Genomic DNA, 21,707 nt, shown 5'->3' with positions numbered 1-21,707 from the left:
CCATCTTCAGAGCTGTTGTCGGCAGTGGGTTTCTACTAAACCGATGACAACGTTCCCAATCATTCTCCCTGCGCTGTCTGTTGACACATCAATGGAACCCATATTGGAGTGTCTTGCATGGATTTCCTTATTTCTCCCACCGTTTCTTCATAGACGAATGATCAAGGGCGCCCATACCCGGGGGCAAGGTGGGGCCGCGGTCCCCCTCTAGCTCTCAGAGAAAGGCAGAAATCTAGTGTAGTCACGTGTTTTCCTTTCAAGAAAATGATTTAAAAAGTCAGTATTACGTAAAAGCGATAGTACCGTCCCCCACCAACAGGCAGGGGATACCGTGGATTATTCTACCGCAGAATACAAATCGCCATTTATCTTCCAAAATATTAAAATTACTACGTACCCCCAGGTCTGGACCCCCTTCTAGAAACTGTCATATGGGCGGCCATGTGAATGGTGCATAGTTCTTCCTTAATGTTGACTGGTCTAGCATACTTCGTACTGTGTCATTTTGTGGGAACTCCATGAAGCACGGAATGTTTACCTTGTAGAATGGTATATCTGCTCGACAAAGGTCCTTACTAAATTCACTCTTCACATTCAGTTGCATGTCTCATAGAAGTATCTGTTTGTCCATTAAAAAAAACTTGTTGTTGGCCTAGTGTTCTCCATCGAAATGTGCTGTTTTACTAGAAATCGCTAACTAGATATTTTTTTCTGGTAGGCATTACAAAAATAATAGTCCTTCTTTCAGAAAAATCACTTACATACAATTCGAATTTTCCAGATAAGGACTTACGATCCTGTGGCATTTTAACTATTTTATACACCGAGTGAATAAGTATATAAAGCACCCTGAAGATCCATTCAAAGCTCATACACGACTGTTGATGGTTCGTGAAGTACTGAATAAAACAGGTTAACATAACTGGCGCTAATGCTCAACTAATTGCCTGGATCAGACCTACTCCGTTCAGGTATAAGGAATTCTATTGTCACGGTGGTTGACTTACAAAGCCAAATCCGCGGCCGAACAACACACAAGAGAATGTGCAAACCACACAACTTATTTTCAATATTCCATAAAAATTCAAAAATCTAACTTTGAAATACAGATGCTAATAAAATAAAATTTAAACGATTATCTGACAAGAATAAATTTGAAAGTATTAAATATGGAACATATAACACATTCAGTTATGAACATATCCGGACATTTTCTAAAATATGTAAAAATATGCTCTATACCGCGAAATATGGAAAATCAAATGTGTCTTAAATCACTGCAAATATTCTAATTCGTAAACATATAACGAAATTTTAACTTTAACTAATGTAAAAACAAACATGTAATTACATAGAAATCCTAACGCTGATTATGATGCTCGATTGGTCAACTTGATAATTATGTTATTGGCTTTACGTCCCACTAACCACTTTACACGGTTTTCGGAGACGCCGAGGTGCCGGAATTTAGTCCCGCAGGAGTTCTTTTACGTGCCAGTAAATCTACCGACACGATGCTGTCGTATTTGAGCACCTTCAAATACCACCGGACTGAGCCAGGATCGAACCTGCCAAGTTGGGGTCAGGAGGCCAGTGCCACTGAGCCCGGCGGGTCAACTTGGGATGTCGGACGTGGTCTATTTCTGATGGCCAGTTCCTTCTCAATTGCTTTACGTCCTTCTTCATACAATTCCATACAGACGGACAGATTGCGTAAATCATCCTCTGCCGAAGTCGCCGATATGTCTGCACGGTTGTCTCACACAAACACTTGACATTCTCTCTGCCTGTTGACCATTACTTGACCTTCCTACTTACCCACGCTGGCCTCAGCGAAGAATGGCGAGTGATGATGAGTTCGTGACGTCGCAGTATTGGGTCTGGACCCGATGCGCATGGACAAACCACGCTGCAGTATTAATCACTGCTTCAGTATTGCTCAGTGTACACAATCTGTGGCATCAAGCGTGAGGTGTTCTCATTTCAGTGAACGACAGTGTATCAGAGGTAGGTAACGTCCTTCGGTTCAGAGGGTTATGAATTCGATTCGCGTCACGGCTGGGGATTGTTAATTCCTCTCGCTCTGGTCTTACTGCACACCTTGTGGTTTTATGAGGAAGTAATTACTGCGTATCTCCTCATGAGCACACCCCACTACCAACCATCTCAGATACACATAATAATTGAATTATGTACCTGCATTGAATTATATAAGAATGTATTCACTGTTGGGTGTTTCTGTGGTGGTTGCTGGTGTGTTGTAGTCTAATGGTGTGTTAAACGTAAATTAAGAGATGAGTTAAGATGAATACAAAAATGTAGTCCCTGAGTCGGAGGAATTAACCAAACCTGTTTTAAATCCCTGGCCCGGAAGGGAATCGAACCCATGGTCCTCTGACCTGATGGCTGCTACGCTAAATATTTAGCCAACGAGCCAGACATACTGCATAACACTAATTTCATTATTATTATTATTATTATTATTATTATTATTATTATTATTATTATTATTATTATTATTATTATTATTATTATTATTATTAGTATTATTATTATTGGTCCAACTGAGCATGAAATAAGCGAAATAACGTTAAATGTAATAATCTGTATTTGTATATATATAAAATAACATGTCCTGACTGACTGACCGATTTATCATCGCCAATCCAAAACTACTGGATGTAAATAAATTACATTTTGAGAACACATTCATATTACAATGTAGGTGCTCACTAAGGGAGGATTTTTTGATATTTCGCCGCTAAGGAGGTAAAAAGGGGGGTGAAATTTTAAAATGAGTGTATCTATATCTAAGAAAACGTAACAGTTTAAAGACGTGAAAATTGGCACATGGAATCTCCTTTAAAAATAAGGAAACACGTATATTTTGTTTTCGGAAAATTCACTTAGGGGGGTTGTAGAAAGGACTAAAAAGGGGTAGAATTCTTTTTATAAGGATACTTATATCTTAAAAAACTGAAGATGTTACAGAAATGAAAATGTGTGTTTGGAATCTTCTTTAAAAATAAAGAAACACGTATCTTTTTGGTTTTGGAAAATCCACTTAAGAGGGTGGGGTGGGCGAAGAGAACTGAAGAAAGTGTTGAATTCCTTTTAAGAGGATACTTATATATTAAATACTGAAGATGTTACGGACGTGAAACTCGGTATCTGGAATCTCCTGTAAAAGTAAAGCTACATGCATTATTTGTTTTCTGAATATCCACTTAAGGGAAAGTGTTAAAGGGGGTGAATTATTAAACTGATCATATCTATATATATAAAGTAAGAGTTTTGTCTGTACATTGCTCAGAACTTGAAAAGAATGGTATTTCTGTATCGGTCATGTCCACAGTAACAAGAAAATGCATTTTTTACTTTTCCGTAATTTCTGTCTGTCTGTCTGTCTGTCTGTCTGTCTGTCTGTCTGTCTGTCTGTCTGTCTGTCTGTATGTACATGCATCACAAGAAAGCGGCTGAAGAGAATTTAATGAAAATCGGAATGTAAAGTCGGGTGATGAACCGCTACAATCTAGGCTATAAATTATTTTAATCACGCCGAGTGAAATGGTAGTTTAGGGGAAGGCCTGAAATTTAATTCTCAAATATTTATGTTATTAGTGGTCGTGTCTTAATGAAAATCGCTAGACAAAGATGGGAAATAAGTCGCTACAATATAGGCTATACACGCTGAGAAAATTGGTAGTTTAGGGGAATGCCTGAAATTTAATTGTCAAATATTTATTTTATTAGTGGTCGTATCTGCACGAAAATTGGTATGCAAAGTCGGGGAATAGGTCGCTATAATGTAGGCTGTCAATAATGCTATTCACACTGAGTGAAATGGTAGTTTAGGGGAAGGCCTGAAATGTAATCTATATATAAAATAAGTGTTTTGCCTGTACATTGCTCAGAATTTGAAATGAATGGTATTTCTTTATCTGTCATGTCCACAGTAACAAGGAAATGCATTTTTTACTTTTCCTTAATTTCTGTCTGTCTGTCTGTCTGTCTGTCTGTCTGTCTGTCTGTCTGTCTGTCTGTCTGTCTGTATGATTGTACACGCATCAATAGAAAACGGCTGAAGAGAATTTAATGAAAATCGGTATGTAATGTCGGGTGATGAACCACTACAAGCTCGGCTATAAATTATTTTATTCACGCTGAGTGAAATGGTAGTTTAGGGGAAGGCCTGAAATGTAATTCTCAAATAAGTTATTTATGTTATTAGTGGTCGTATCGATAAATACTACATAACTAACATAACTTTAGTTATGTTGTAGGTTAGTAGTAGTTATGTAAGAAGTTATTAAATTTCCTATTACTTATGCTTATACATTGTTACCGTACCGCATATAGTCGGAGATATTCATGAATTTAGATTTTTGTTACTAAGTCCATATCAGCGCCGAGTCACGAGAAAATGGGTAAACAGAATTTAGTGAAAATCGGTATGTAAAGTCTGAGAATAAGTAACTACAGTCTACGATATAAATAATTTTGTAAGACACCCGAATATCACAGTGTCGAAAGAAAACTAATGTGAAGGCCTGCAATATAGAAAGCTCATAAACTTTATCAACAATAACATTACATTGACCATTGTTTGTTGTGATGTGCTTTTTGTCTTCTGTTTCCTCTCATCCCCGATAGATAAGATTACTGCAGCGTACCGAGGTTTTTTTAAATTTTCTTGACGTCGCACCGACACAGGTAGGTCTTATGGCGACAATGGGATAGGAAATGAATAGTGGTGTGAAGGAGGCGGCCTTGGCTTTAAGGTACAGTCTGGTGTGAATGGTGTGAAAATGGGAAACCACGGAATACCATTTTTCTTGCTTAACTTCGCACCGACACAGATATGTATTATGGCGACGATGGGATAGGAAATTCTAGGAAGTGGAAGGAAGCGGCCGTAGCTTTATTTAAGGTACAGTCCCGGCATTTGCCTGGTGTGAAAATGGGAAACCACGGAAAAAACATCGTCAGGGCTGCCGACAGTGGGGCTCGAACCCACTATCTCCCGAATACCATCTTCAGGGTTGCCGACAGTGGGGTTCGAATCCACTATCTCCCGGATGCAAGCTCACAGCTGCGCACCCCTAACCACACGGCCAACTCGCCTGGTCGTACCGATTGTAACAGCCTGCCTGTATATTGGTGGGAAGTAGCTGAGGTGTAAGTCAACTTTCTTCTTTAGCATGCCATTCCTCTGGTTCATACATTTTCTGATATATCTGGTACGTAACACACCGGTTCATCATAGCATTCGAGCTATTCAATCCCTACTCTGAGGCACTGATTGGAATGAGTAGTGTGCATATTTAACGGAATAATGACAGATGAGTGTTCACGGCTGTCTGCGACCTGGTTATTCCAGCTCTGGAACTTGGGACTCTTAGATCGGCACCGTAGTACTGTTCGTTGAAAGTGAGAAAGTGTGCGGTTTTTCATTTGATCGAGTATTTTATATGATAACATTGCTTTCAATCGCTACATTCCTACTGACGTTTTTGTAATGACCTATGTTGAATTCAGTTAGGAAAACAACAAAGTCAGTCTTTCCGAGAATCCCGTAGCGAAGCATGGGTACATCAGCTAGTCTACAATATATCTCAAAACTTAACATATTATAGACGTGAAAATCGGTATTTTCAACCTCTTTTAAAAATAAAGACGCATTTTTTGTTTCGGAAAAACACTTAAGGAGTGGAGGTTGTAAAAAGGACTGAGAAAAGGGTTGAATTCGTTTTATGAGGATACTTATATCTCAAAACTGAACACGTTACAGATATGGAATTTATATTTGGAATCTCCTTTAAAAAGAAAATAACACGTATTCATTTGTTTTCGGAAAATCTAATTATTATTAATTATTTTTTGAGGATACTTATTTCTTGGAAACGAAGGATGTTACGGTCGAGAAATTTGGTATTTGGAATATGCTTTAAAACTAAAAACACACGTATTTTGTGGTGGGGGAAGGGGGAGGTTGGAATCAATTTAAGGGGTGGTATAAAAGATTTGAATACTTTTTAATGAGGAAATAAGAAGTGGACTTGAAACAATACACCCCTAAGGGGGTTTGACTGGGGGCGAGGAATGATGACAAAAATATGCATTTAAATGAAACCGTTTGAAGTATGAATTTAAAATTTCAAATGATATCCTAGGTGTTAAACAACAGAATGTTTGAAACAAATTTAACCGCTCAGAGGGTTAAATGGGTGTTAAGATCCCAACACAAATATATCCCTTCCTTCCTCTGAAACGGTTTAACGTACGAAGACAAAATTCCAAATAGCGGCATATACTTTAAATCCTAGGTGTGAGGTAGGAAATAGTTTTTAACGTTCCATTGCTAAAGTATGAAATAAGATTAGCTCCGGAAACGAAATTATTCATCCCTCCAAAACCGTTCGAAGTAAAGTTGTAATTTTAGGAGAGGGGTCTTATTTTATGTCCTAGGTGTAAAATACCGTATATTTCAAAATATTTCTCCCCTAAGGCGTTTAGATGGTAGTTAACTCTCTAAAACACAGTATCCATTCTTCCGAAACCGTTTCAGGCACGAACTTATTTTTTATGAAGGCTGGTTTCCTATATCCTATTTGTTAATAAATATTTAAAAACATTCACCCCTCAAAATGTGTTCATTCCTCCATTAATGTTCGACGTACAAAATCAAAATTTCACTAGTTGGCTTAAAACATTCATATTCTTACCTATGGGGTTCGAATGAGTGTTAGATCAGAAAATAAATAATCATTCCCCCAAAACCGTTTGACGTTCGAACTGAGGGCGTATTTTACAGGCTCAGCTGACAGTAAAACTTTGTAAAACTTTGAATAATACCTTTCAGTTCAAAACCGGGTGTCTTGCTAGTGTGGAAAAAAGTTTATTTTAGATCTAACTTACACGGGAATCACGGTGAAAGAGTCGCCCACCCATTACAAATACAAACACACACCGATAAGTTCAAGGCTCTACACTTACAATTAGAACATTCACGATTTTTATTTCTAAAATAGATCCAACTAGCTTGCTGCACTGTCACCACTGTCTGGACAGAGAGCACCCAATTCGACTACTATTAAGGGTTTTTTAACGCGCCCCGCTACCGCTTCTCGGCTATGTGGACATGTCCTCGGACACTTCCGGCACTAAAAGCCATACTCTTTTCCATTTCATTACTGCATGATCAGGATCTGCAGAGATTTAATTTTACTATTTTATAACATACAGCATCCATGTGGCGCGTTAGTTTGGATGAGTTTATGTTCATATAAGCCAACATCTCAGGAACCAACAAATTGATTAAAGTGAATTTTGGCATAGAGATTTCCTCTTACATCACAAGTAATAACTACGAGATCTTTTTGAAAAGTCAATCCTTAAGGGAAAGAAAATAATGAGATAAAATCAAACAAAGAATTGACAATGCTTCGAAGTAGGGTTGGGTAGACCGGAACATTCACTTGTTCCGCAACATTAGGAGCTTGAGGCGGAGTGTTTCGGTATAGAGTGCCGAGACACGGGACACAGGACTGTAACTGCGTCCTAGAGAGAACTTCGAGAGGCAACAGGACATGCTCCGCTTCAGCTGGAATGTGCCTGAACCGAACGTGCTGTGTCAAGGCCGCACTAGATAGATTAGTTGGCCTTGGCTGTGTCTGCCTGTCGATAACGGCTGTGTGCCGCCCTGTGCTGGAGTGTCAACATTTTTTCATCCAGTTATATCTTTAATTCCAAACCGATGACCTATATTTTTCTTGGGTTTAAAAGTTTCCTTAAAGTCCAAATTAATTTTTAACATCAATCCCAGAGAAACTGTTGAGGGAAATTTTCGAGATATTGAAGAAAGTAAATGGAAGTTGAGAGGGAAGGAATTCGAAGTGCAGAGAGCATAACAGCACAAAAGTACAACAATGTATTCATCCAGTTATATTTTTAATTCCAAAGCGATGACCTATATTTTTCCTGGGCCTAAAAGTTTCCTTAAAGTCCAAATTAATTTTAACGTCAATCCCCGAGAATGTGTAGACGGAAATTTTCGAGATATTGAAGAAAGTAAATGGAAGTTGAGAGGGAAGGAATTCGAAGTGCAGAAAGCATAACAGCACGAAAGTAAAACAATGTATTCATCCAGTTATATTTTTAATTCCAAAGCGATGACCTATATTTTTCTTGGGCTTAAAAGTTTCCTTAAAGTCCAAATTAATTTTTAACATCAATTCCCGAGAAAGCGTTGAGGGAAATTTTCGAGATATTAATTACTCACTAATTACTCACAATACAGGCCAATACATTCAACTGGTGAAAATATTCTTGAATTGGTTACTTTTAAACATCTGCACTGCCATTGTAATCGTGTTATGTGTATTTTATATTGACCGGAAAAATCTTAACCTAAAAGCAGCCTTTAAACGTGATTATTGGGCGCGAATTTCAGTGTTCCGACTGTTCGTTCACGTTCCCGGCAGCTTTATGCTGGACCATGGCCATAACTACACACAGGCACACACCACACAGTACGTTCTGTACAAGCACATTCCCACTGGCGCGGAGCATGTAATGTTGCCCCTCGAAGTTCTCTCTACACTGCGCAGTTACAGTCCCGCGTCCCGTGCGCCCGCTGCACAGTTAAGCTAGTAGGCGAAGGGCAGTACATAGTGGCGCTTCTGACGGGACAGCGAGTCAGTGTCTCCGGCTCGCTTAAGAATGTTTCGGAACAATTGACACTCGGTGTTCTGGAACAGCGGAACATAACTGTGCACCGGCACAGTGTGCCGAAACAGGGACATAGTGCCCAACCCTACTTCGAAGTATTGTTTTTTATGCTGCACAGTTAAACAATATCAACGTGCCCTCTCCCTGTACGTGTGACCACACATTCATTTACAAGGGAGAAGGGTGAACTTGTCTCCTTCTCTAGTTTCTATGCTAAAATATTCACAATTTTTAATTTATAAAATAGGTCTAGATAGCTTGCTACACTGTCACCACTGTCTATACAAAGAGTGTTCCAGAACATTTCTCAGAATCCTGTGGAGACGAAAGTAAAATCGTGCTCCATAGAAAATATTATGCCTAATTAAGCAAACCAACAGCATCGGAAGAGGAGCACATTGTGCACCTGTTAGAGAAAAGTAACCCTTCCTCCAGATGGTAAAATTCATAATCTGAGCAGAGGGGGCGCGCTGCTATAATTGTTAATTTTTATGTCATTAATAGCGTTCGTCGCTTATCTCTTCCTTGGCTCTCCCTATATTGTGGCAGGCAGACCATTCTTTGAGGTGGAGTATATGGTAGCTCTGCTTCTTGTTTTGGTTGAGAGTGAAGACTTTTACGTGTTTGATGTCACAAAAATATGTGATAATGCATTATTTTACCCTGAGATGCGCATTTATTAAAATGGAAGCGGTTCCTCAATATGTGGTATCTGTGGTAGGATACGGTAATTGTCTAATTCTACTCGATTTCTTATTTAATACACGATACATACATGCGTGGGCAAAGGGATGGAGTGAGTGTAATAAACCAGGTATCTTTAACTGATGTAGGTCAAGGACGTATTCTATAACACCCATTGGTGATTCCCATGAGAGAAATGACGAGTTATCGGCTGAGATGTCTATGCGTAAAATGTTCGGTACAAGTTGTGAACTGTTGTTGGTTGGCGAGTTGTTTCCGAATGTATTTCATGAACAAATAACCCTCCTGCGAAGAACGGGTAATCCCACTAGTGATAGAAATAAACACGGATACAGAGGTGAAATGTGGAAATGTACATTAAAATTAGAATATTTTCTATATATTTAAAATTCTTGCGTTATAATTCCTTTAGGTACTAGATATGCAAAGTACGTTCAAATCAATGTTTGTCTGTTTGTTATACATCACAGGAAATGGAATAAATATAATTTCTATAAATTTGATATCTAAGTTCAGGGATAGCCGGGTTCTGGACTAGGTTATTAATTATTTGATCAGTATGCATTTGCGTAGCAATTTTAAGGAGATGCGGGGGGAAACAGGAAATGCCAAGTTTCTCGTTAATATAACCTTTAGAAAAAAACTACACAATACCAGTTATAAAAGTGTTAAATACCTATCTTGTTGTTTCGCATCTTTTCGGAGTGCGAGGAAAAGTAATGTGAGATATTCACGATTATTAGACCTACAATTTTCACAAACTTCAAAATATCTACGAACATATTAGTTCTATCTGAAAGGTGTGCATAACGAAAATGTACTGTGTATATTGCTGGTGTTTCTGGATATCCTTTACAATATGGTCCATATCAGCACTGCTAGTAGATGTTTAAATTGTACTTGTCACGTTTCATGTACTGTGTACTCCTACATTTATCTCACTACAGACCAAGGTTTCTTTATCTTATATTTAGTGGACACTAATCTGTTATAATAGTCAAGCAGTTTGAAAAACCCACGCTCTACACAAATAATATTAATTTGTGTGCATTGAGGGCTCAACTGCTTGACTATTGTATAATTAATTTTTCCACTTTTCGACGAACAAAGATAAAATAGAACAAAAAATCTATGAATAAAGTGTGTATATTTTTTCATAATGGTGGACTAATGTGTACCAAGCGGAGTGGCCGCGTTAAGGCTATGGGGCTCTGCATTCAGAAAACGCATGGGTTCGAACCCCACCGTCGAATGTCCTGAGAATGGTTCCCTGCGGTGTCCTATTTTCATTTTCAGACAAATGCTGGGGCAGTTTCTATTCATAGGCCACAGCCGTTTCCTCTCAGTTCTACTTTACCGCTTTTCCCACATCTGTGGGGTCGTGGGTGCGAACTACGTCACACATGTGGATTTGGCCCTGTTTTACGGCCGAATACCCATCCTGGAGTGATGTGATCTCTATTGCATGTTTCTGTGGTGGTTGGGAGTGTGTTGTCTGAATATGAGGAGGAAAGTGTTGGGACAAACTCAAACACCCCGCCCCGAGTCAGAAGAATTAAGCAGACGCGATTACAATCCCCGACCCGGGTGAGAATTGAACCCGGGATCATCTGAACTGAAGGCCTCAACGCTGAACATTCAGCGAATGTGTAGCCGTTTCCATCTATGTACTTGCCCAATTTTCTTCACCATCATTCATTTTATCTTCATTAGCTCCTCAACTGAGGTCGGGGTCAGGAAGGGCATCCAGCGGTAAAACATGCCCTATAAATTCATTTAACTTCATCCCCGACCCCGTATCAGAAAACGGGACTAAAGGGTTTACATACATACATACATACATACATACATACATACATACATACATACATACAGTACATACATACAGGTACGTACATACATACATACATACATACATACATACATACATACATACATACATACATACATACATACATACATACATACATACATACAATTACACAGGGTCTCCCTAAATTAGTTATACAAAAAGGAACTTGAATTGTAAAGGAAGTACAAATCGTATTTAATTGAATATTGGAGCAAAACTTATACTGAAAGTTTTAAGCACAATGATTACAAACTTTCAATATCGTTGAAACATGGCTTATGTCTAAGCTGTAAGTAATTTCGTCCCCCAAGTTCTGCGAATCACATCATATCACGGTCGGTGGTTACTACCACTTCTTTTATCCGAACTCGCAGTTCATTTAAAATTGCAGATAGAGGAGGAACAAACACGTTGTCTTTAACGTAGTCACACGCACAGAAATCCAAGGGAGTCAGATCGGGTGATATTGGTGGCCAAGCCATCGTTCAACCACGTCTAATCCACATCACGGTCCGATTGAGGTAAGATGTAACCTCGTGAGGGGAACGTGGAGGTGAACTTTCCTGTTGGCAAATAAATACGCTGATTGTGTCTTCTTGCAATTATGACATGACATTGTTTTGCAACACATCTTGATCATTCATTCCAGTTACAGTAGTCTCAATAAGAAGGAATGGACCATACACTTAGGTTGAATTTAGTTCACAAGACATTTAAGTTTGGCGAATCTCTTACACGTTTGATAGCATTACCACATTAGAATTCTGTACTCGAGAATATGCGTCCTAAATTGTATTTCATACAATTTCTCTCTAGTCCAAGGCTACTATAGCTGCGTCATAGATTACAATATACAATGACGATATGATATCGGACGTAATTACTCAATTAATTGTACCGAGCGAGTTGGTCGTACGATTAGATCGTGTAGTAGTGTGCTTGCATTCGGAACATGGTGGGTTCGAATCCCACCGTCGGCTGCCCTGAAAATGGTTTTCCGTGGTTTCTCATTTCACACCTTCATTAAGGCCACGGCCGCTCTCTTAACGCAGTTAGCCCTCTCTCATCGTTCCGTCGCCGAAAACCTTCAATGTCTTATTGCGACATTACACCGCTAGCAAAAAATGAAGTTCATTTAGAATAAGTAGGCCTACCGTTTACATTTCTTCCTGACCGAGCTCGATAGCTGCAGTTGCTTAATTGCGGCCAGTATCCAGTGTTCGGGAAATAGTAGATTCGAATCCCACTGTCGGCAGCCCTGAAGATGGTTTTCTGTGATTTCCCATTTTCACACCTTATTGAAGGCCACGGCCTTTTACTTTCCGCTCCTAACCCTTTACTATCCCATCGTTGCCAAAAGACCAATCTGTGTCGGTGCGACTTAAAGCAACTTGTAAATAAATCTTCCTGCTTGTGGATTATCATGTTAAAACTTACCGATAATTAATTTCTAGTTTTACAAGCGAGAGTCCATTCCACGATCCACACATCTAACAAAGCAAAGCAATCTTCATGCGTGTAATGAAGGCTCTTAGAAGGGTGGAAGGTAAAGGTTTGCACTATTCCTAACCTCGGCACTTGGCGGAGTAGAGTGGTTAGCTCTTTATCCGGCCATCTTTGCTCCTAGGGAATAACCTGGTACTTGTTTCTTGTGTACTCTGTGTGAAGCACAGGGCCACGGGCACCCCCGGAAGTGGAAATTTCGTTTCTTATTTTATCTCGACTTCCTGACAGGGAATCAAACCCACGCCCTCCCGGTTGAACTAAGCACAACTTTACCGCCTCAGCCATCAGTCCCTATACATCTATAAGATATGTATTTTCAATGAATAATTCCAGTCTTCCAAAATATTACCATGAACTTAATTCAACAACCACTTTTCGTCATCTTAATACATTCCAAGACACTTATTACTAATTACTCTTTCTCTCAAGCTACTTTAAATATAACATTATCTATCCTAATGTTAATTTTAACAATACGGTAATTATAAAAGAGGAATCGTGACACAAATAAATAAATAAATAAATAAATAAATAAATAAATAAATAAATAAATAAATAAATAAATAAATAAATAAATAAATAAAAGAAATGAAAGAAATATCCACTTAACTGGTGTTTATTTCACCTCGTCTTGAGTTGATTGTTTGACGGTTATATGGTAGACCTAGTTCTTCCTGTTCTCCGCGTCCTTAAAAATTTAGCTGCACATTTTGCTGACGCGTATTTGGTTGTAATAATTCTTCCTTCGATGTCCATCACTTATAATGTGATATTAAAATTGTGCTACACATATCACCACATTTCACCACGTGCACCCCCGGAAGTGGAAATTTCGTTTCTGATTTGTTTCGACTTCCTGACGGGGAATCAAACCCACGCCCTTCCGGGTGAACCAAGAACAACTTTACCGCCTCAGCCATCAGCCCCTACACATCTAGAAGATATGTATTTACAATGAATAATTCCGGTCTCGCCTGAGATGTACAGTATTTCCTTTATACGATTTTATACGCGTAGTTACTTTTACAATGGTGTGAAATAACTATTTTACAATATGTATTCAGTCATACAGTAGCTTGATGCTACATAAAAGAAACGATTCACCAGTAAAGATTACAACTTCTTTAATATTCTCAGTATCCAATGACCGATATAAGCGGTCTTCCAAACAGAAACGAAACAAAAAACAAATAAAGTCATACGAAAAACAGAAAAATGCTGAGATCCAATTCCTCATATTGGTACCAACCGACTCCCTGACAATGCAATGGCGTTTAATAAAATGCATAATTGACCAACATCATATTTTAATGTTATTTAAATAACTTCGAAGTAGCCTTGACTTTTTTCTTGTGCCTGATGACCGAGTTCGATCGGTCGATTAAAGCAGACGGTTCTTTCAGGTCCTTTTCCGCGTACAGCGAATGTTCTTACACCGTTATTCATCACGTGCACACGGATGCTTCTTGTCTACTGTCTGGGTTTGATATAAGAACATAAGACATAATCGTCCGCATATGCGTGTATTGAATTTTTGCACACGGTTTTTATTGCAAACAATGTCTGCACTACTTCCGAAATAACGTATGAGCTCAAATGGAGGAGGCAAGTCTCCATAGCTATCGCATTATCATACTTTTGATTTACGTTTTACGTAGACAACGTAATGAGTAGACTGTTGTCTAAGTTAATTACAGCACTCTCACGTTCACGTGGGCTTGTTGGTAGTTGATCGCGCATATACACACCACAAAAATAATGAATTCCTAGTTGTTTAGCAAACGTAAAACTTCTTCGTGGGTTAGAGCTAGATGTGGCTGTGCATTCAGTACACGTTTTTTTTTGGAGATAGGTAGATGCCAAGCCCTTTTTATATGGCGCTAGCTTCATTTGTACGCCTTTCCTTCGTAATGCAGTTGCCTCCATTGTCCTGTTATGGCGTTCACTCTCCTTTAACTGTTGCTTCCCTTCTTCCACAGCCTTAACAGTTCTTGCTACAGCACTAGCACCACCCAGCAAAGACCCTCAAGCTGCTAGTCCAGCAAACAGCGTAGGAAGAAATCCTCCTCATTTTGGTACAGGAATAATTCGTGCACATTTACAAAACATTGCTCTACACTTTGGAGAAATTCTCGCTCTTGCTACACGTAGTGCCTTAGTAATGGCTACTCACGGATTGTATTCCTCTCGAATAGGTTTTCATGCAGCCTTTACAACTTCTTTCCATCGAACAGTTTTAGTTTTCTTCTTCATAACGTTTGGATATCATTGTTTCACCATTCTGTACACGGCTTTGCTCGTCAAGGGTGATTTATGAACTGGCAGTTACTTGTTGTTTCCTTCGATATATATATATTACTATGGGCCACTTTATTATTCAGTTACCATGAAGATTATAAAGCATCAAGACACACTACCTATTAGTGACATAGTGCACCCTCACGGTCGGTGGTACGAGCACTCTATACTCAGGGTCTTTGACAGGTTCTTCTTGTTAAAGATTACTTCCAGTAATTTGAATGCCTCAGCTACTTATATTTAGGATGTGTCTTACTGATGTTTAATTATGTTAGTTTTCCCTCCCAGAATTGGATAATGATGAAACACGACGATTATGAGAGGTTGATTTAGAAATCCTATTGGGCGATCAAAGTGCAAGGTCGAGAATATGGCGTATAAAATTAATTAAATATAATGCGTATATTATATGACTTTAAATTCGTCGATGTACTAGTGATATTTCATATAATTACTAAAGTTGGCATTATCTTATAAGTTAATACGAACGTGAGGTTTATATGAATTTTCAAATATGGTTGATTACAACTAAATAACATTGACACCTTCTGAGATATTCTGAATTGGAACAGGTTTATTCAAAATAAAATCCCTAACTAAGTTAAGACGAAACAAAAAGTTTGTTATGACATTCTAAATACAGTGTAATGAATAAATGTTGAAATCTCAACCAATCACCTATTCAAGTTTAATTCAGTGTAATGCAGTGATGACGTTACGTAATTCCTCAAATTTCAAATACCCTAATTATTTATACGAACACCAGTTCACAATTATAATTAATATTATCTTTAGGATTGTAATACAAGTTTATATGACTTCATTAATTATAACCTGCCTGAATATAATAACCTGCGTTATAATAATCGTAGTTTGATTCCAGTATAGTTCCGTTGCATACATCAGAATTAATATTTTATATGTGACACATTTTTGATCATTTACATTTGCTTCCTACGTCTGGTCCTAAAAATAATGCTCTTTCTTGGTTAAAATAAAATTAAATCAAACGTGAATTACTATACCCTACATAAACTAAGCCGTCCTGAAGGCGCTAGCGTAAACATGAGAATAGGCACATAACAGTCCTCACACATACCTTCGAGGATCTATCTAACCAAATAAAACTATGGATGATATGAATGATGAAATGACATGAAACAATATCAACATAACACAATCACATTTGAATAATAAAGCCAAAAGATAACATGATATCACATCTACATACTAAATTACTACTAAATCAATAATAATAATAAATAATAATAATAATCGTATGGCCTCAGCTGCCGTTTTGCAGACATTTCGATTTGACGCCATCTGGCTGTCTGCTCGTCAATTTCGACGTTCCGGTTTACTCTGTCTGCCATCTAGCGGACCTAGAGTAAACCGGATCTCTCTTGGGCGTCTATGGCTGAGATTGAATTAATTTTGTCGGGTAAATACCAAATGTATCACCAGAGATCTTTTACATGCCGACATCGTACGACATGGAGTGTCGAATGGACTTTTTTCCGCCCTTCAAAAATCCGACTACCTCTGCCGGGTTCGAACCCGCTATCTTGGGATCCGGAGGCCGACACTCTACCACGGATCCACAGAGGCTGCTGTTATTTACATATATGAGATATCATGATGCCCATCCTCGTAGCCACGTGTGCGGTGAATAATGTATAAAAGAACGCGGTGCGGATCATAAACACGGTAATCATGACGTCGTTGAAGCAAATCATTCCAAAAGAGCCAATGGTATTTCTTAAATAGTAATCATCACCATTACAAAGCCAACATTATCGTATACGAATGTGACATATATAATAGACACGCATGTCGTCTAAGGCACGCACAATACAAAAATACAAATGGAAAGTAAGTGTTTTAGAGTGGACTACGCAGGGAAATATCGTCAAACCTCATATGAATCATGATAATCTCAAATACACAGCACGTTTCATCACTAACACGAATTAGCTATACTCGGACCCATCACAGGCCTTTGTTGCATATCACAGTGTAATTCATTATCGACCCATTTATCACAACTGGTATTAACATCACCATCGATTAATATTCACTCATCACTCGTATATATCAATTCACCTATCCAATATCACTCATAAATCCACATCAAATACACAACTTACCTGCATATTATCCATATATAACACCACGATCTGCCTTATTTCACCTAATTATTTCATTGCAAGCCATGCTGTGACTGCTTAACCGTTAATTCAATATTCACTTCGTAGTACTCATATATGACATCACTCATTACAGAACAAATCACCATTTCCTGTATATGGCTATCATTTCCTTAGCAATCTGGATATGTATGATTTATAAACCATTATGTGTCACACGTATTCATATTGCACTATTTATCGAGCAGTTATAACGATATAAATTATATTAATATCATCGAAGTCGCCACGTCTCAACAAATGATCCCGTACACGCATGTTGCCGTATACATTTCAATATTCCATACTCAAACTTACGAGTATATCTGTATCGCAAAATGTCTAAATAACATAGTATACTCTATTACTTATTATGTGCATACTCCACGTCCTATCGATCTACTTCAGAATAAATTACTACTAGAATTACACACTACTATAAGAAGAAATGAAGTCTACCTAGAAAAAGCATTATCATCTTTGAACAATTTACTGACTTGTAGACCAGGGTTTGGGGCTACTCATGGTCTAGTGTTCCTCCACATAACCGCATCATTACCGCGGTCAGAGCTCACTTTCACACATTAGCCTTCCATATCGTTATTGTAATGCGTTTTACAAACAATCATATATTCCTCTCAAATAGGTTAAACCTGAAATGATCTTGAATAAGATTAACAAGTTCATACAATGATATATTACAATGAACACTACCAAATACTCCTTGCTGTAAGTAAATCTTTTGGTAATACCGACTTGGAACCTTTTTATGAATTATTGCCTTCACAATAACAACTTATACTTCTTATAGGTTTCAATATCTCCTCAGTATTGATCTGTCGTGGTACAGATTTGAAAACCTTTTCGTATATCTCCATTGCCCCTCAAGAACGTCTTAACAGCCCCTCGATTCCTTCTTGACCTCCTCAATTCCATTACAATCTTCTCAAGATTCACAATAATTATTTGCCTTATGATTTTTCATTGCAACAGAGACATGCAACGGAATATTCTAACTTACACATAAAATTTCGCCACCACTATACTTATAAACTATCGATACCTTATCCTACGTAATACTTATTCATTTGCATTTCCCTTTGGTTTCGTCTCATAAAATACACGTTACAGACTATATAATATTTAAAATTAATCTTACATGACTAAAATTATACACCCTTAAGTTTAAAATGTGAGTAAAGTCCATTTCTTAACTTTCGACGTTTTATACTCGCGATATGTATAGATATACGTATGTCCAGACCACTCCGGTGCCATGTTCAGCCACATCTCTTACCTAGTTCTGGTACAACTACACAAAGACGTCATGGAATTTCGCTTCCTTTTACTATTCGATGTATTATATCTGGCCCATCGGGATGCGGGAAGACAAATCTTTTACTCACACTCATTACCTCTTAAATGGGATACTCTTCGAGAATATTTACGTTTTCGCAAAGTCACTCTATCAACCACTACATACCATTCTACAAATTGTAATGCACGATCTGCTTAAAGATGGTTTGAAATACTTTCAATTTAATGCACAAGAGTAAGTACTATCACCGGATGATGTGCTTTTCAATTCTCATATGATGTTTGACGATGTCGCTACAGTATTCGCGCATACTTCAGTATGGGACGGCATAAAAATGTTGATTTTTCTATTTATGTCAAACCTACTCTCGTGTGCCTAAGCAGTTTATACGCAACAACGCAAATATTACTGTGCTTTTCGGCAAGATGAGCGCAACATGCGACATGTCTATGATGATCATGTTCACGCTGATATGACCTTCAATGACTTTATACTTATGTGTGCTACATGCTGGTCATCGCATCGTTACGGCTTTCTAGGCATTGATAAAGAAAGTGATGTTCATTATGGACGGTATCGCATGGGTTTAGATCATTTTATGTGCACCAACACGAATTTACAGACTATACGTGATCAAAAACCGGCATCATGACAACATCCAGCAAAGAGATTACACAACATATATTCCGTGCTCGAAACAATATTCGACGGAAATTTTAAGAGCTTAAACGTATTCAAGCAGACACTGTTTTATTTTTCAAAACGCAACTATGTACACCACTGAAAGAAATTTTTCTTCCTACTTCATTGCCCAAGTCTACTGTAAGTTCTATTTCTTTGCGACGATATATAATAAAGAAAAGCAAGAACAAGACAAGTCTGAAGAAGAAGAAAAGCAGGATGAAGAAGATGAAAAGCAGGATGGGGATGAAGAAGGGGATGAGGTTAGGTTAGCGTTCGTGTACAAGGTTAGGTTAACACGTCATAATGACGTATTAACCTCATCTGCATGTCACCTAACCGATTTGTGGCTCCTGCATGGGCGCCCGATCGATTCGGCTCCTCCAGAGGCGTCCGTGACTTTCCCGACTCGGCTCCTGCAAAGTGGCCCTCAAAGTTAGCATTGCCCTCGTACGTAAGGGTATGACGTCATAACCTCACCTAGCGGCAAAAACCACTCCAGGTTTGCCAGTGAGGTTAGCATTGCCCTCGTACGTATGCGTATGACGTCATATTCTCATGTAGGGGTCAAAAGCACCCCAGATCATTCCCTGACCAATTAGGCCCTTCCAATGGAGTCTGTGAGCCTAGGCTTGCACTCGTACGCAAGGTTATGATGTCATTCTGCGTTCAGTGGTCTAGACGGTAAATAAGCCCTACTTCTCAACTAGGGGTCAATGACCTCGTTCTAGAATCTACATAGCCTTACTACTCAACTAGGGGTCAATGACCTTGTGAAAATATGCTGACTCAGCACCCATTGTTTTAGAACATACTTACCGAGCTCGATAGCTGCAGTCGTTTAAGTGCGGCCAGTATCCAGTATTCGGGAGATAGTGGGTTCGATCCCCACTGTCGGCAGCCCTGAAGATGGTTTTCTGTGGTTTCCCATTTTCACACCAGGCAAATGCTGGGGCTGTACCTTAATTAAGGCCACAGCCGCTTCCTTCCAACTTCTAGGCCTTTCCTATCCTATCGTCGCCATAAGACCTATCTGTGTCGGTGCGACGTAAAATCACTAGCAATATAATAGAACATACTTTGCCCTTCTACTTTTTGGGGTTACTACAGGTTTCTTATATTTAGTTTACCTGAAACCTCAAGGAAAATATTCCAACATCTTTTATGATATACGCCGTATAGCATAATGCTTCGTATTCAGAGTTTGTTGTTTAGATGTTTTACAACTGCAGTGCCGTTCGGCACGCGATCTCTTCATAGTTGCTGACTCGCCTTGCCATAATGTGCTTGTGGCCAGTATATCGCATAGGTGATGAGCAGTGTTCAAGGAATTATGTGATTATCTTTCCGACACCTACTCATAACTTATTGTTCTTCTTCCATTACTATTAAACACGATGTTCTAAATTTACTAAAATATTTCTTTATTTTCAGGTTTCTTTCTGCTGGTATAATTCTGAGATGAAGATCTACTTAATCCTTCTGCTCGTCGTCCTTGGAGTGTGTCTCGTTCTGGGAAGAGACAAACAGCTCGACTGCTCCCACTGTCACAAGTTTAATGCATTTCTATGCTGTGAAAAGCAGAATTTATGTTGTGGCTTGGGATTGGTCTAACAATGAAGTAGAAAATTAAATGTTATGGAGATTCTTTACATCTACGTGTCATATTGATGGTCAGTGTGAATAATGGTATAAATTCCAACCATTGGTGAAAATGAAATAGCCTTCTGTGTTTTCCTATTTTATCCTCATCAAAATGTAGGATGGTAAATTTCTCAAATTAAGGGCCCTTTTTTTCTACCCTAGCCCCATTCGGTTAACTTTACTAGAATATACCCTGAAGCACTCTTTGTATTCATAGCGTTTGTCGTGATGATACAATGAGAATGATTTGACATGAAATACGCTTATTACCAGCTCACTCAAAAGGAAACGAAGTGAAACAAAATAAAACAAAACAAAAAAACAAAACATAAAACAAAGAAACATTGGTGCACGATGTAGGAACAGTAAACCCTCCGTTAACCGAACCTTTGTCAACAGAAAATCGGTGTAATTGAAATGTGTAACTGAATTTCTACGAAGCCATTTCAGAATTATATTATACTGTGTTTTTATGTGCAGAATTTATGCTCGATGTACGATGTTCACGTTCTTTAACTTGTTAATTTCAATACATTATGGGAAAAATGTAAGGTAAAAGTGGAGGCAGTTCTGAAATTTAAAAACAATAGTGTTACCAAAAACGTCAGAGAAATAGGTGCGAGGCTAACAACAGCTGAGGAGAGATGTAACGCTTTAGAGGTAAGAAATTTTCCATTAATTTAAAAGTAATCAACCTCGCTTTGCATTCGGTTTGATTCTAGAATAATTGAATCGGTCATTTGTAAAACCACATGAGTCCACATTTTTACGAAAATGAGTTATCAGT

The 21,707-nt window shown here is 38.4% G+C and overlaps 1 long non-coding RNA gene across 1 annotated transcript; it reads left to right on the top strand.

Moving 5' to 3' along the window:
• The first annotated feature begins 1,802 nt into the window (after positions 1-1,802).
• LOC137501414 (uncharacterized) lies at positions 1,803-20,996 on the top strand. The gene is made up of 2 exons (XR_011018553.1): positions 1,803-2,007; positions 20,711-20,996. It is a non-coding gene; the product is annotated as an uncharacterized lncRNA (long non-coding RNA).
• Positions 20,997-21,707: the final 711 nt, after the last annotated feature.

Source organism: Anabrus simplex, chromosome 1 (assembly GCF_040414725.1).
Source record: "Anabrus simplex isolate iqAnaSimp1 chromosome 1, ASM4041472v1, whole genome shotgun sequence".
In the NCBI taxonomy this organism is placed as follows: domain Eukaryota; kingdom Metazoa; phylum Arthropoda; class Insecta; order Orthoptera; family Tettigoniidae; genus Anabrus; species Anabrus simplex.
Note: the sequence above shows the minus strand (reverse complement) of the source record. Positions and strands in the feature narration are given on the sequence as shown.